Below are 242 nucleotides of genomic sequence, written 5' to 3'. Positions count from 1 at the left end.
TCAACTCATGATCACATATAAGCACCGAAAGCTTTCATTCAAATATGGGAGTTGTAGAAAACATTAACTTTTCACCATGCGAAAAAGAACGAGTCTAAAAACTCTTATTGGATTCCCACAGCCATGGTAGTCTCGACGATATCAGCCGATATCAGAGAAATCAAGTAGTTGCAACCATGTATATCAACTTGTGGCCTAGCCACTTATACTAACCCAGTGGCCTTGCCACATATATATCATAG

The sequence above is a fragment of the Theobroma umbraticum genome, unplaced genomic scaffold (assembly GCF_002168275.2).
Source record: "Theobroma umbraticum cultivar Fairchild unplaced genomic scaffold, ASM216827v3 scaffold_7.0, whole genome shotgun sequence".
Classification (NCBI taxonomy): domain Eukaryota; kingdom Viridiplantae; phylum Streptophyta; class Magnoliopsida; order Malvales; family Malvaceae; genus Theobroma; species Theobroma umbraticum.
This window is presented reverse-complemented; position numbering follows the sequence as displayed.